This window comes from Choloepus didactylus, chromosome 5, assembly GCF_015220235.1.
Source record: "Choloepus didactylus isolate mChoDid1 chromosome 5, mChoDid1.pri, whole genome shotgun sequence".
Lineage (NCBI taxonomy): Eukaryota > Metazoa > Chordata > Mammalia > Pilosa > Megalonychidae > Choloepus > Choloepus didactylus.
In genome coordinates this window covers 165,876,038-165,892,887 of record NC_051311.1, presented here as the reverse complement: position 1 = coordinate 165,892,887, position 16,850 = coordinate 165,876,038, and positions in this window count along the sequence as shown.

Below are 16,850 nucleotides of genomic sequence, written 5' to 3'. Positions count from 1 at the left end.
TTTTTCATATATCCCTTTATCATGCTGAGGAAGTTTCCTTCAATTCCAACCTTCTAAAATGTTTCTGTCAAAAAAAGGATGCTGGTGTGGCAAATGCTTTTGCAGCATCTATTGTGATGATCATTTGATTTTTCCCTTTTGATTTGTTAATGTGTTGTATTACATTGATTTTCTTATGTTGAACTATCCTTGCGTGCCCAGTATGAACCCACTTGGTCATGGTGTATGATTTTTTAATGTGTCTTTGGATTTGATTTGCAACTATTTTGTTGAGAATTTTTGCATCTATATTGATGAGGGAAATTGGCCTGTCGTTTTCCTCTCTTGTACCATCTTTACCTGGTTTTGGTATGAGAGTGATGTTAGCATCATAGAATGAGTTAGGTAGTGTTCCATTTTCTTCAATGTTTTCAAAGAGTTTAAGTAAGATTGGTGTCAGTTCTTTTTGGAAAGTTTGGTAGAATTCCCCTGTTAAGCCCTGGACATTTATTTGTGGGAAGATTTTGATGACTGATTGAATCTCTTTGCTTGTGATTTGTTGGTTGATGTCTTCTATTTCTTCTCTGGTCAGTCTAGGTTGTTTATGTGTTTCCAGGAAATTATCCATTTCCTCAACATTATATAATTTGTTGGCTATAGTTGTTCATAATATCCTCATAATTTTTAAAATTTCTTCAGGATCCACAATAATGTTGATTCTCTCATTTTTAAAATTCATTTTATAGAGATATATTCACATACCATGCAGTCATAGAAAATGAAGTATATATTTGTACATTAATTTGTTCACAGTACCACCACATCATTGTGCATTCATCACAAAAATCAATCCCTGATACCTTCATTACCACACACACAAAAATAACAAGATTAAAAATTAAAGTGAAAAAGAGCAATTAAACTAAAAAAGAACACTGGTGCCTTTTTGTTTGTTTGCTTGTTTCCTTCCCCAATTTTTCTACTCATCCATCCATAAACTAGACAAAGGGGAGTGGGGTCCATATGGCTTTCCCAACCACATTGTCACCCCTGATAAGCTACATTTTTATACAATCATCTTCAAGATTCATGGGTTCTGAGTTTTAGTTTCATAGTTTCAGGTATTTACTGCTAACTACTCCAATTCACTAGAACCTAAAAAGGGTTATTGATATTGTGTGTAAGAGTGCCCACCAGAGTGACCTCTCGGCTCCTTTTGGAATCTCTCTGCCACTGAAGCTTATTTCATTTCCTTTCACATCCCCCTTTTCATCAAGAAGATGTTCTCCACCCCACAATGCCATGTCTAGTTTCCTCCTTGGGAGTCATATTCCACATTGCTAGGGAGATTCACTCCCCTGGGTGTCTGATCCCATGTAGGGGGGAGGGCAGTGATTTCAACTGCCAAGTTGGCTTAGCTAGAGAGAGAGGGCCACATCTGAGCAACAAAGAGGCATTTGGGAGGAGGCACTTAGGCACAATTGTAGGGAGGCCTAGCCTCTTCTTTGCAGCACAGTCTTCCCAAGGTCAAGTCCTGTGGTAGAGGGTTCAGCCCATCAAACTACCAGTCCCCTATCTCTGTGAGCACATCAGCAACCATTGAGATGGGGAAGACCAATACCCTTGCATTCTCCACCAGCTCCTCAAGGGGGCTCTGCATATTTTTTTCATTTTTTTTAATTAGCTCTTTTTTTAAAAGCAACTATATAAAAAAATTAAAAAAACATGCAATAAAAAAACACTTCAAACAAACTATAACAACGGAGTAAGAAAAAGACAACTAACCTAAGATAACTACTTTACTTCCAATATGTTCCTACTCTACCCCAAGAAATTAACCTAATATAGCAGCATTTCTGTGAACTTGTTCCTACCATGCCCATCAGAAAATAACAGACCATAGTCCCTCCTGAGCATTCCCAGAACATTAAATTTACCCATGATAGCTTATCTGTTCTTATTGGGTTACCATTCCCCCTCCTTAATTGCTCTCTATCACTTGTTCCCCTACATTCTACATTATAAACAATTTGTTTTACATTTTCCAATGCCCACATTAGTGGTAGCAAATAATATTTCTCTTTTTGTGCCTGGCTTATTTTGCTCAGCATTATGACTTCAAGATTCATCCATGTTGTCATATGTTTCACAACATTGTTCCTTCTTACAGCTGTGAAGTATTCCATCATGTGTAAATACCATATTTTGTTTATCCACCCATCTGTTGAAGGACATTTGAGTTGTTTCCATCTCTTGGCAATTGTGAATCATGCTGCTATGAACATTGATGTGCAGATATCTGTTTGTGTCACTGCTTTCAGATGTTCTGGGTATATACCAAGAAGTGCAATCACTGGATCGAAGGGTAACTCTATATCTAGTTTTCTGAGGGAGAGCCAGACTGAATTCCAGAGTGGCTGAAACATTATACAGTCCCACCAACAATGGATAAGAGTTCCAATTTCTCCACATCCCCTCCAGCAATTGTAATTTCCTGTTTGTTAATGGCAGCCATTCTAATTGGTGTGAGATGGTATCTCATTGTGGTCTTAATTTGCATCTCTCTAACTGCTAGTGAAGCTGAATATTTTTTCATGTTTCTTGGCCATTTGTATTTCCTCTTCAGGAACTGTCTTTTCATATCTTTTGCCCATTTTTTAATTGGGCTGTCTGAACTATTGTCATTGAGTTGTAGGATGTCTTTAAATATGCAAGATATCAGTCTTTTGTCAGATATATGGTTTCCAAAATTTTATCTCATTGAGTTGGCTGCCTCTTTAACTTTTTGAGAAATTCCTTTGAGGTACAGAAACTTCTAAGCTTGAGGAGTTCCCATTTATCTATTTTTTTCTTTTGTTGCTTCTGCTTTGGGTGTAAAGTCTAGGAAGTGGCCACCTAATACAAGGTCTTGAAGATGTTTCCCTACATAATCTTCAAGGAGTTTTATGCTACTGTCTTTTATATTGAGACCTTTGATTAAGTTAATTTTTGTGTAGAGTGTGAGGTAGGGGTCCTCTTTCATTCTTTTGGATATGGATATCCAACTCTCCCAGCCCCATTTGTTGAAAAGACTGTTATGTCCCAGTTCAGTGGCTTTGGGGGTCTTATCAAAGATCAGTTGGCCAGAGATCTGGGAGTCTATCTCTGAATTCTCAATTCTATTCCATTGAGCAGTATGTCTATCTTTGTGCCAGTACCATGTTGTTTTGACAACTGTGGCTTTATAATAAGCTTCAAAGTTGGGGAGTATAAGTCCTACTACTACTTTTTTCTTTTTTAGAGTGTCTTTAGCAATTCGAGGCATCTTCCCTTTCCAAATAAATTTGTTTACTAGCTTTTCCAAGTCTGCAAAGTAGGTTGTTGGAATTTTGATCGGTATTGCATTGAATCTGTGGATGAGTTTGGGTAGAATTGACATGTTAATGACATTTAGCCTTCTTATCCATGAACACGGAGTATTTTTCCATCTTTTAACATCCCCTTCTGCTTCTAATAGTAGAGTTATGTAGTTTTCTTTGTATAGGTCTTTTACATCTTTGGTTAAGTTTATTCCTAGGTATTTGATTATTTTAGTTGCTATTGAAAATGGTATTTTTTTCTTGAGTGTCTCTTCAATTTGTTCATTTCTAGCATATAGAAACATTACTGACTTGTGTGCATTAATCTTGTGTCCTGCTACTTTGCTAAATTTGTTTATTAGCTCTAGTAGCTGTATCATCAATTTCTCAGGGTTTTCTGGGTATACGATCATATCATCTGCAAACAATGACAGTTTAACTTCCTCCTTTCTGGTTTGGATGCCTTTTATTTCTTTGTCTTGCCAGATTGCCCTGGCTAGCACTTCCAGCACAATGTTGAATAACAGTGGTGACAGCGGGCATCCTTGTCATGTTCCTGATCTTAGAGGGAAGGCTTTCAGTCTCTCTCCATTGAGTACTATGGTGGCTGTGGGTTTTTCATATATGCTGTTTATCATATTGAGGAAGTTTCCTTCATTTCCTACATTTGAGTTGTTTTTATCAAAAAGGGATGTTGGATTCTGTTGAATACTTTTTCAGCATCTATTGAGATGATCATTTGATTTTCCCCTTTTGATTTGTTAATGTGTTATAATACATTGATTGATTTTCTTATGTTGAGCCATCCTTGCATGCCTGGAATGAACCCCACTTGGTCATGGTGTATGATTTTTTTAATGTGTCTTTGGATTCTATTTGCAAGTATTTTGTTGAGAATTTTTTATCTATATTCATTAGGGAGATAGGCCTTTTGCCAGTTTGAATACATTGTGTCCCCCACATGCCATTATCTTTGAAGTAAGCTTATGTTGGCAGACATCATCAGTGTTGATTAGATTGTAATTCTTTGAGCGTTTCTTTGGAATGCACCCCACCCAGCTGTTGGTGATGACTCTGATTAGATATTTCCATGGAGGCATGGTCCCACCCATTCAGGGTGGGCCTTGATCAGTGGAGCTATATAAATGAGCTGACGGACAGAAGGAACTCAGTGCAGCTGTGAATGACATTTTGAAGAGGAGCTACAGCCAAGAGGGATACTTTGAAGAAAGCACAGGAGCTGCAGATGAGAGACAGTTTGAAGACAGCTGTTGAAAGCAGACTCTTGCTCCGGAGAAGCTGAGAGAGGACAAATTCCCCAAGTACAACTAAGAGTGACATTTTTGAGGCACTGCAGCCTAGAGAGGAACGTTCTGGGAGAAAGCCATTTTGAAACCAGAACTTTGGAGCAGATGCCAGCCATGAGCCTTCCCAGCTAAAAGAGGTTTTCCGGACACCATTGGCCATCCTCCAGCGAAGGTACCCAATTGCTGATGTGTTACCTTGGACATTTTATGGCCTTAACACTGTAACTTTGTAACCAAATAAACCCCCTTTTATAAAAGCCAATCCATCTCTGGTGTTTTGCATTCCAGCAGCATTTGCAGACTAGAACAAACCATGAAGACATCATGTTGAGTGAAATAAGCCACACACAAAGGAACAAATATTGTATGATCTCATTGATATGAAATAATTAGAATATACAAACTTATAGAATCGAAATCTAGAATATAGGTTACCAGGAGCTGGTTTGGGGCTTAAGAATGGTGAATTAATGCTTAAGTTGTACAGAATTTCCATTGGGGTTGATTGTAAAGTTTTGGTAATGGAGGTGGTTATGGTAGCATAACACTGTGAATATAATTAACAGCACTGAATTTTATAATTTTATACCCCTTTTATAAAAGCCAATCCATTTCTGGTGTTTTGCATCCCGGCAGAATTGGCAAACTAGAACAGGCCTGTAGTTTTCCTTTTGCGTAGCATCTTTGCTTGAGTTTGGTATTAGATTGATGTTCCTTCATAAAGTGAGTTAGGTAGTGTTCCATTTTCTTTGATGTTTTGAAAGAGTTCGAGTAAGAGCAGTGTCAGTTCTTGTCGGAAAATTTGGTAGAATTCCCCTGTGAAGCCATCTGGCCCTGGGCGCTTATTTGTGGGAAGCTTTTTGATGACTGATTGGATCTCTTTGCTTTTGATTGGTTGGTTGAGGTTTTCTGTTACTTCTCTGGTCAGTCTAGGTTGTTCATATGTTTCCAGGAAATTGTCCATTTCCTCTACATTATCCAGTTTGTTGACATACAGTTGTTCATAGTATCCTCTTATAATTATTTTAATTTCTTCAGGATCTGCAGTAATGTCACCTTTCTCATTCATTATTTTGTTTATATGGGTCTTCTCTCTTTTTGATTTTGTCAGTTTAGGTAAGGGCTTGTCATTCTTGTTGATCTTCTCAAAGAACCAACTTTTGGTGTTATTTATCCTCTGTATTGTTTCTTTGTTCTCTACGTCATTTACTTCTGCTTTAATCCTTGTTATTTCTTTTCTTCTACTTGGTTTCAGATTGCTTTGCTGTTCATTTTCTAGCTTCTGTTGATCCATCAGTTCTTTGATTTTGGCTCTTTCTTCATTTTTAATATATGCATTTAGTGCTATAAATTTCCCCCTCAGTGCCGCTTTTGCTATATCCCATATGTTTTGGTATGTTGTGTTTGCATTTTCATTTATCTCTATATATTTAGCAACTTCTCATGCTGTTTCTTCTTTAACCCACTGATTGCTTAGGAGCATGTTGTTTAACCTCCAGGTATTTGTGAATTTTCTACTTCTCTGATGATTATTGACTTCTAACTGTATTTCATTGTAGTCGGAGAATGTGATTTGAATAATTTCAATTTTTTTAAATTTATTGAGGCTGTTTTATGTCCCAGCATATGATCTATTCTGGAGAAAGCTCCGTGAGCACTAGAGAAGAATGTGTATCCTGGTGGTTTGGGATGTAAAGTTCTATATATGTCTGTTAAATCCAATTCATTTACCAGATTGTTTAGGCTTTCAATTTCCTTATTGGTCTTCTATCTGGTTGATCTATCTATAGGAGAGAGTGATGTTTTGAAGTCTCCCACAATTAGTGTGGAAACATCCATTGCTTCCTTTAGTTTTGCCAGTGTTTGTCTCATGTATTTTGTAGCACCTTGATTGGGTGCATAAACATTTATGATTTTTGTTTCTTCTTGTTGAATTGTCCCTTTTATTAGTATGTAGTGGCCTTCTTTGTCTCTCCTAACATCCTTGCATTTAAAGTCTATTTTATCTGAGATTAATATTGCTACTCCTGCTTTCTTTCAGCTGTAGCTTGCATGAAATATTTTTTCCATCCATTCACTTTCAATTTCTTTGTGTCCCTGTGTCTACAATGAGTCTCTTGTTTGCAACATAGGTGATTGTTCATTTTTTTGATCCATTCTGTCAATCTATGTCTTTTAATTGGGGAGTTTAATCCATTTACATTCAATGTTATTACTGTGAAGGCATTTCTTGAATAAGCCATCTTATTCCTTGGTTTATATTTGTCATATATATTTTTTCCTCTCTCTCTTAATGTCCTTTAGTATACCCATACTGAACCTCTTTAGTACTGAACCTTTCTCCATATCTCTCTCTCCTTTCTTTTTTCTCTGTTGGTAGGCTCCTTTAGTATCTCAAGTACGGCAGGTCTCTTGTTAGTAAATTCTCTCGGCATTTGTTTGTCTGTGAAAATTTAAGCCCTCCGTCAAATTTGAAGAAGAGCTTTGCTGGATAAAGAATTCTTCATTGGAAATTTTTTTCTCTTTCAGAATTTTAAATATGTCATGCCACTGCCTTCTTGCCTCCATGGTGGCTGCTGAGTAGTCTCTACTTAGTCTTATGCTACTTCCTTTGTATATGGTGAATTGCTGTTCTCTTGCTGCTTTCAGAACTTGTTCCTTCTCTTCACTATTTGTCAGTCTGATCAGAATATGTCTTCGAGTGGGTTTATTTGGATTTATTCTATTTGGAGTTCACTGGGCATTTATAATTTGTGTATTTATGGTGTTTAAAAGATTTGTGAAGTTTTTCCCAACAATTTCTTTGAATATTCTTCCTAGACTTTTACCCTTCTCTTCCCATTCTGGAACACCAGTGAGTTTTATATTTGGACATTTTATTTTATCTATCATATCCATGAAGTCCTTTTCAATTTTTTTGATTTTTTTCCCAATTCTTTCTTTTGTTATTTCATTCTTCATTCTGTCATCCTACAGGTCACTGATTTCCTGTTGAGCTTCCTCTAGTCTTGTACTATGAGTATCCAGAATCTTTTTAATTTGGTAAACAGTTTCTTTTATTTCCATCAGATTTTCTGTCTTATTATTTACTCTTGCAATTTCTTCTTTATGCTGTTCTAGGTTCTTCTTCATGTCCTTTATATTCTGTGCCATGCTCTTCTTCATGTCCTTTATATCCTGTGCCATGGTCTCATTGTTCATCTTTAGTTCCTTGATTAATTGCTCCAAGTACTGTGTCTCTTCTGAGCTTTTGATTTGGGTACTTGGGCTTGGGTTATCCACATGATCTGTTTTTCTCATATGCTTTAAAATTTTCTATTGTTTTTGGCCTTTTGGCATTTCCTTAACTTTAATTGGGTTCTTTTAGGGTTTGTAGACTGATTAAAATGCTTTTCTCTAATTTTTCAGATCTACAGGTTCATGGAGTACACTTTCTCTCACTAACCAGCAGGTGGCATGTGAGAGCCACCTATTTCCATCATGCCAGTTCTCCCCAACTTTCTCTTTGTGGTGAGTATTGGTGTCAGTCTTGTGGGGTCCAATTCATGCACCAAGCTTGCGTGTGTAGTTGGTGTTGCCCACACTGTATATGGGGCATGTTTCTGAGCAGTTAGAGAGGGATGCTGGCTTTAATAATCAAATTTCCCTGGTATTCCTGGAGATTTAAAGCTATTGCAATAGTCTAATCCTTAAATTCAGTCTTGCTACAGTATGTCTCTGCCACTGACCCACAAGTCCTTGGTATTGGTGTATAGTACCTGGGACTTGTGTATGGGTCCCTCTTCCAAGCTGTGCACTCCTAGGTCCTCTGTTGAGGGATGACTGTGCTACATCACAGGTGAGCACCATCCCCTAAGGGAAGTTTTGGGCTGCAGGGCTGTGTAGGGGCATTCCCAGTCTGCTGAACAGATGGTTGAATGGGGTGTGTTAATTTCCGCCTTTTCACAGACCTCCACCTTCCCAGCTCTGGGACAATTAGTTGAGGGTATGGGAAAGGCTATTGTCATGCCCAATATTCTGGTGTGTGCCTGTGTTGTTGGAAACACTTCCCATCACACTCAGTTGTTTGGGGCAGCTCTGGGCTGTGGAGCTGGCACCAGGCAGGAGTGTTCCCTGCCTACTGGAAAGATGGCTGTAAGGTACTTCCCCCTTTTCTTGGGAACTTGTGGTGTTTAGCAAATTTTCTCAGCCAGTGGACTTATTGCCTTGTGTCCCAGAGCTCTCTTAGCTCTGCTCTTGTCTGGGCCCATATTGCAAGGCCTTGAGGCTTTCTGTAATGGGCTTAGATTTCACTGATCTCAGCTGTTCCATGCATTCATGAGTGTTGTATGAAGTATGCCCAAAGTCAAATTGCTCTGCGGTGTCTGGTCCATGCAGTTCCTGGCTTTCTACCTACTGCCCTGGAGAATTAACTAAAACCTATACCTCAGCACTCCACCGTCTTCTCTCTCTCATTTTTATTTTGTTTATTTGGGTCTTCTCTTTTTTTTTATTTTGTCAATCTAGCTAGGGGTATGTCAATCCTCTTGATCTTCTCAAAGAACAAACCTTTGGTTTTATTTATTCTCTCTACTGTTTTATTGTTCTTTATGTCATTTATTTCTGCTTTAATCCTTGTTATTTCTTTTCTTCTACTTGGTTTAGGATTAGTTTGCAGTTCATTTTTCAGCTTCTTCAGTTGTTCCATTAGTTCTTTGATTTTAGCTCTTTCTTCCTTTTTGTTGTATGCATTTAGAGCTACAAATTTCCCCCTCAATACTGCCTTTGCTGCATCCCATAAGTTTTGATATGTTGTGTTCTCATTTTCATTCATCTCTCTATATTTAGCATTTCTTTTGCTATTTCTTCTTTAATCCACTGATTGTTTAGGAGTTCATTGTTTAACATCCAGATATTTGTGAATATTCTAAGTCTCTGATGGTTGTTGACAATTAATTGTATTCCATGGTGATCAAAGAATGTGCTTTGAATAATTTCAGTCTTTTTAAATTTATTGAGGCTTGTTTTATGGCCCAGCATATGATCTTTTCTGGAGAAAGTTCCATGAGCACTAGGGAAGATTGTTTATCCTGGTGATTTGGGACATTACATTCTATAAATGTATCTTAATTCAAATTCATTTATCAGATTTTCTAGGTTTTCAATTTCCTTGTTGGTCCTCTGTCTGGTTGATCTATCTATAGGAGAGGGTGATGTATTGAATTCTCCCACAATTATTGTGGAAATATCTATTACTTCCTTCAGTTTTTCCAATGCTTGTTTCATGTATTTTGGGGCTCCTTGATTGGTTGCATAGACATTTATGATCGTTATTTCTTCTTGTTGAATTGTCCCTTTTTTTAGTATATAGTGACTTTCTTTGTCTCTGATAACATCCTTGCATTTAAAATCTATTTTATCTGAGATTAATATTGCTACTTCTGCTTTCTTTTGCTATAGCTTGCATAGAATATTTTTTCCAATCCTTTCACTTTCAATTTCTTTGTGTCTCTGGGTCTAAGGTGAGTCTCTTGTAAGCACATATTGATGGCCCATATTTTTTTAGTCCATTCTGCCAGTCTATATCTTTTAATTGAGGAGTTTATTGCATTCACATTCAATGTTATTACTGTGAGTGCATTTCTTGAATCAGCCATCCTGTCCTTTGGTTTTTGCTTGTCATATGTATCTATTTTCCCCTCTCTCTTTATTTCCTTTAAACATACCCTCACTAAATCTCTTTAGTTCTGAACTCTTCTCCATACCACTCTTTCCTTTGTTTGTCTGCTGGTAGCACTCCCTTTAGTATCTCTTGTAGGGCAAGTCTTTTTTTTGGCAAATTCTGTCAGCATTTGTTTGTGAATAATTTAAGCTCTCCCTCGAATTTGAAGGAGAGCTTTGCTGGATAAAGAACACCTGGTTGGCAATTTTTCTCTTCCAGAATTTTAAATATGTCATACCACTGTCTTCTTACCTCCATGATGGCCACTTAGTAGTCACTGCTTAGTCTTATGTTGTTTCCCTTGTAGATGGTGTGTTGCTTCTCTCTTGCTCCTTTCAGAACTTGCTCCTTCTCTTCAGCATTTGACAATCTGACCAAAATATGCCTCTGAGTGGGTTTATTTGGATTTATTCTGTTTGAAGTTCATTGGGCATCTATGATTTGTGTATTTATGTTGCTTAGAATAGCTGGGAAGTTTTCCTTAACAATTTCTTTGAATACTCTTATTAAATCTTTACCCTTCTTTTCTCCTTCTGGAACACCAATGATTCTGATATTTGTATGCTTCATGTTGTCCTTTATATCCCTGAGATCCATTTTGAATTTTAAAATTTTTTTCTTCATTCTTTCTTTTGTACTTTCACTTTCAAGCATGCACTCTTCCAGTTCACTTATTCTTTCCTCAGCTTCTTCTAATCTAGTACTTTGTGTGTTCATAATCTTTTTAATTTGATCAATGGTTTCTTTTATTTCCATAAGATCTTTTTTCTATTTACTCTTGCAAATTCTTCTTTATCTTCTTCTAGGGTCTTCTTTATATCCTTTATATCCTGTGCCATGATCTTATTGTTTGTATTTCTTTGATTAATTGCTCCAAGTGCTGTTTCTCCTCTGATTTTTTGATTTGGGTGTTTGAGTTTTGGTTATCCATATCTTCTGGTTTTCTACATATGCTTTAAAACTTCCTGTTGTTTTTGTTCTCTTGGCATTTGCTTATCTTGATGGGTGTTGGAGCACTCACCCAAGTGTTTGGAGAGGAAAGGGCTGCCACAAAGGCCCTTAGGAAGGGTTAGACTCCCACTTTCTCAAACCCCAAGGATGCAATGTTGTTCTGTAAATGACTCTCAGACTTTGAATTCTAATGGAGTTTGTCCTGCAGGTTTTAGGAACTGTTTTGGTCCTGTGAACCCTGTTTTCCTTTCAGTTTTTCCTTATGGCAGTGGGAATGTTTATCCTATGAATGTCCCTCCTTTGTACATTGGAAGCACACAACTTGTTCTAAGTTCACAGATCCACAGCTAAAGGAAAACTATGCCTTAGGACTGACCAATCCTATAATTGATTTTGATGGAATTTTGTACTTAACTCTTGTTACTGAAATGATTTAAGTTTCTGGGATATTGTTGTGGGATGAATGTATTTTGTGTATGGAAAGATAATGTTAGTTTGGGGTCCATGGGGTGGAACATGCTGGTTTGAATGCATTATGTCCCCCAAATGCCATTATCTTCAATGTAATTTTGTGTGGGCAGACATTATCAGTTTTGATTAGATTTCTTTGAGTGTCTCTTTGGAATGCACCCCACCCAGCTGTGGGTGATGACACTGGATATTTTCATGGAGGCACAGCCCCACCCATTTAGGGTGGCCTTGATCAGTGGAGCCATATAAATGAGCTGACAGGCAGAGGGAACTCAGTGGAGCTTTGAGTGATCTTTTGAGGAGCAGCTACAGCCAAGAGGGACACTTTGAAGAAAGCACAGGAGCTGTAGATGAGAGACAGTTTGAAGATGCTGTTGAAAGCAGACTCTTGCTCCAGAGAAGCTAAGAGAGGACAAATACCCCAAGTGCAACTAAGAGTGACATTTTTGAGGAACTGCAGCCTAGAGAGGAACATCCTTGGAGAAAGCCATTTTGAAACCAGAACTTTGGAGCAGATGCCAGCCACATGCCTTCCCAGCTAACAGAGGTTTTCCAGATGCCATTAGCCATCCTCCAGTGAAGGTACCCAATTGTTGATGTGTTACCTTGGACACTTTATGGCCTTAAGACTGTAACTGTCTAACCATATAAACCCCTTTTATAAAAGCCAATCCATCTCTGGTGTTTTGCATTCCAGCAGCATTAGCAAACTAGAACAATAGGGTTCTTTTAGGATGTGCAGGCTTATTTGAACAATTTTCTATAATTTATCAGAGCTACAGCTTGGTGGATTGCACTTTCCCTGATTTACCAGCAGATGGTGCCCCTGAGCCACCTGTTACCTTCAAGCCAGTTCTCCCCAAATTTGTCTATGTGGGAAGTAGAGGTCTGAACATTGTTGGGGTCCAATCAGTGCACCACATTTCTGTGTGCAGTTGGTGCAGCCAAGCCTGATGGTGGGGGTTGTGCCCTATACCTTTATAGACGGAAGGCAGCTTTAAGACTCAACTCTCCCAGCTATTCCTGCAGACTTAAAGCTGTTGCATGAGTCCAAACCTTTAGCTCAGAGTCCCTAAAGTCTCTCTCTGCTGTGAGCCCACAAGTCATGTGCCTCCATGGAGGGAAGACTGCACAATGTCACAGGTGCATGGAATCCCCAAGAGAAGCTCTGGGCCATAGTGCTGCCCATGGGTATTCCCAGCCCACTGAAAAGATGGCTGTATAGGGCATGGTAACTTCCCAATTCTGCAGACCTCCACCTTTCCAGCTCTGGGACAATTAGCTGCAGGTGTGTGAACAGCTATCTTCCACACCAGATACTAAGGCAGGTGGCTGGGGCATGGATGACACTCTTCCCCACTGTGCTCAACTGCATGGTTCTTGCTGTTGGATCCATAGCCACTTTGGGGTTTCTTAAACTAATCCATCTCCAAATGCCAACTCCAGGTGTTCTAGTTTCCTAATGCTGCCAGAATGCAAAATGCTAGAAATGGATCAGCTTTTATAAAGGGGGTTTATTTGGTTTCAAAGTTACAGTGTTAAGGCCATAAAGTACCTTCACTGGAGGATGGCCAATGGCCTCTGGAAACCCTCTGTTAGCTGGGAGGCATGTGACTGGCATCTGCTCCAAAGTTCTGATTTCAAAATGGCTTTCTCCTAGGACATTCCTCTCTAGGCTGCAGTTCCTCAAAAATGTCACTCTTAGTTGCTCTTGGGGTGATTGTCCTGTCTTAATTTCTCTAGAGCAAGAGTCTGCTTTCAACATCTATCTTCAAAGTGTCTCTCATCTAAAGCTACTCTCAGTTTTGCATTCTTCAAAGTGTCCCTCTTGGCTGTAGCAAGCTTGCTCCTTCTATCTGAGCTTATATAGTGTTCCAGTAAACTTATCAAGGCCCGTGTTAAATAGGCAGGACCACACCTCCATGGAAATTATCCAAAGTCATCACCCACAGTTGGGTGGGTCATATCTCCATGGAAACACCTAATCTAAAGATCACACCTTAATCAAAAACATTAATTAATCTTCCCCAACAAGATTGCATCAAAGATAATGGCATTTGGGGGGCCATAATACATCCAAACTGGAACACCAGGCTTCTCCCCACCATGGCACAGCTGCCATTTTCCTAGCAGCCTCACTCACTTGTTTATGAACATGGCTGTCTTTAAATTGGGCTGTTTGTATTTTGTCATTGAGTCATAGGATCTCCTTATATAGCCTAGATATTAAACATTTATCATATGTGTGGTTTCCAAATATTTTCTACCATTGGTTAGGCTGCCTTTTCATTCTCTTGACAAAGTCCTTTGAAATACAAATGTGTTCAATTTTTAAAAGGTCCAGTGTATCTATTTTTTCTTTCATTGCTTGTGCTTTGGGTGTAAGGTCTAAGAAACAACCTCCTACTGAAAATCTTAAAGATGCTTCCCTACATTTTCTTCTCGGACTTTTATGGTCCTGGTTCTTATGTTTAGGTCTTTGAATTTGTGTATATATGTGAGATAGGGGTCCTCTTTCATTCTTTTGGATATGGATATCTATTTTGTACATAGTGGACTTCTCCAAACATCATTTGTTGAAGGGATTGCTCTGACACAGCTGGGTGGACTTGGCACTTTGTCAAAAATCAGTTGACCATGTATTGAGTGGGGGATCCAAGATGACAGCTTAGGAGAGATGGAGCAAAATCCTCCTCCATGAAAACCACTAGAAAAAGGATGAAAAGTGCTCCAGAACAGCCATTCCATGGTTCCACTGGCTGGGCAGGAATATCTACACTCATAGCGAGTGTCTACTTGCAGAAATTGAGAGGATGCATTTAGAGACAGGTGATTGTTCAGCTTGGAATGCCACCAGGGAATGGGCAGTGGGACCCACCTGACAGTGGGAGGGGAGTAGCTTTCCAAACCCTGGGCACCTTCCTCAGTATCTGGCATGTGTAATAGCCATTCACAGACCCATGTGCCCCTGTGCCAAGACACCCTGTGCTAGGGACTGGCCATTTGAGTAAGCAATCATGGAAGTGGGTAGCTTTCTATGCCCCATGCAACCACCTTTGGTTGGGAGACAAGCCTTCACAGCCCCATGGCCAAAAGCATCTTTGAGGGAATTCAGGATGTAGTGGGATAGTGATGTGTCCATTCTTCCTCCACAGAAGCCTGTGGTGTGTGTAGCCTAGAGAAGGGGTGCCACACAGAAGTACCAGGCCACCTCCAATCCAAGAGGCTCATGGGCACCTGGCAGATAGGGACTGTGGGGCATTTTAGCTGGAAAGTGAGACAACAGCTCTGACAACCCAGAGTACTCCATCTGCAGCCCTGGGGACTGCCAGGACCACTTTTCCCTGGAGTGAACTCTGCCAAACTTCACATGGCATGCCCTCCACCCACAGAGTTGGTGATCCACCATGCACACAGAAAATTGGTGTACTGATTGGACCTCCACAAGGTTTGTACCCACACTCAGTACATAGTTGAAGTTGAGCAGAACTGGCCTGAGGGCAAGAGGTGGCTCAGTAGCACCATCTGCTGATAGGTCAGGAAAAGTACACTCCACCAAGCTGTAGAATTGTTCAATTATAGACAAATGTTCATATAAGCCTGCATATCCTGAGAACCCTATGAAGATAAGCAAAGCCAAGATGCCCAAAACAAAAGAAAATTATAAAGCATATGAAGAAACCAGAAGATATGGATAACCCAAATGTCCAAATTAAACAGGCAGAGGAGACACAGAACTTGGAGCAGTTAATCAAAGAAGTAATCAAAAACACAAATATAAAGGACAAAAAGAAGACCTTATAAGAACATAAAGAAGAATTTGCAAGAGTAAATACAAAAAAGAGAGGATCTTATGGAAATAAAAGAAACTGTTGATCAAATTAAAAAGACTCTTGAGACATATAGCAAAAGATTAGAAGAAATAGAGGAGCAAATAGGCAAACTTGAAAAAGGCAGGTTGGAAAGTGAAAGCACAAAAGAACACATGGTGAAAAATATAAAAAAATTTGAAATAGATCTCAAGGATATGATGGACAATATGAAGCACACAAATATAAGAATCACTGGTGTTCCAGAAGGGGAAGAGTAAAGGACTAGGAAGAGTGTTTAAAGACATTGTTGGAGAAAACATCTCAGCCCTTCTAAACAACATAATTATGCAAATCATAGATGCCCAATGAACTCCAAGCAGAATAAATCCAAATAAACCCACCCCAAAACATATTCTACTCAGACTGTCAACTGCTGAAGAGAATGAGCAAGTTCTGAAAGCAGCAAGAGACAAGTGGTTCACCACCTACAAGGGAAACAACATAAGACTAAGTAGTGACTACTTAGTAGCCACCACAGCAGTGAGAAGGCAGTGGTATGACATATTTAAAATTCTGAAAGAAAAGAATTGCCAACTTAGAATTCTTCAAAATTGAAGGAGAGCTTCTCTCTCTCACTGAGCCATCTTGGCAGTTGAACACACTGCCCTACCCCATACATGGGACCTGACTCCCAGGGTTATAAATCTCCCTGGCAATGCAGAATATGACTCCCAGGGATAAATCTGGACCCAGCATCATGGGATTGAGAATATCTTCTTGACCAAAATGGGGATGTAAAATGAGATGAAATAGTTTCAGTGGCTGAGAGATTTCAAATGGAGTCGAGAGGTCACTCTGGTGGACATTCTTATGCACTATATAAATAACACCTTTTAGGTTTTAACGTATTGGAATAGCTAGAAGTAAATACCTGAAACTATCAAACTCCAACCCAGTATTCTGGACTCCTGAAGATGACTGTATAATAATGTAGCTTACAAGTGGTGACAGTGTGATTTGAAAACCTTGTGGATCACATTCCCTTTATCTAGTGTACGGATGGATGAGTAGAAAAATGTGGATAAAAACTAAATGACAAACAGGGTGGGATGGGGAATGGTTTAGGTGTTCTTTTTTCACTTTTTTTTTAATTCTTATTCTGATTCTTTTTGATGTAAGGAAAATGTTCAGAAATAGATTGTGATGATGAATGCATAACTATATGATTGTACTGTGAACAGTTGAATGTATACCATGGATGATTGTATGGTATGTGAATATATTTCAATAA